Source organism: Eimeria mitis, genomic scaffold (genome assembly GCF_000499745.2).
Source record: "Eimeria mitis Houghton genomic scaffold, Emh_scaff577, whole genome shotgun sequence".
In the NCBI taxonomy this organism is placed as follows: Eukaryota; Apicomplexa; class Conoidasida; order Eucoccidiorida; family Eimeriidae; genus Eimeria; species Eimeria mitis.
In genome coordinates this window covers 9,879-10,168 of record NW_013574014.1, presented here as the reverse complement: position 1 = coordinate 10,168, position 290 = coordinate 9,879, and the positions used below count along the sequence as shown (strand labels likewise).

Here is a 290-nt window from a genome sequence, read left to right as displayed (position 1 = left end):
CCTAAACCCTAAACCCCAAACCCTAAACCCTAAACCCCAAACCCTAAACCCTAAACCCTAAACCCTAAACAGGATTATTGTAAAAACCCTTCTCCAGTAGGAACCATCGGGAGAGGTCCCCTGCCAAGCAAGCAGGAGAAGAGGCTGGGGTTTAGGGTTTAGTGCGAGGGTTTAGGGTTTAACGCAAGGGTTTAGGGTTTTATATCAGAGCTGAGGGTTTAGGGTTTAGGGTTTAATACGAGGGTTTACTGCAAGGGTTTAGGGTTCTAGATAAGGGTTTATGGCTTGAA

At 46.2% G+C, this 290-nt stretch overlaps 1 protein-coding gene across 1 annotated transcript in view; it reads left to right on the top strand.

The window, feature by feature from the left end:
- The window catches only part of EMH_0016740 (WD domain, G-beta repeat-containing protein, putative), a gene marked incomplete at both ends in the record, with an annotated part of 7,298 nt that overhangs the window by 5,900 nt on the left and 1,108 nt on the right, over positions 1-290 (top strand). The window lies entirely within an intron of this gene.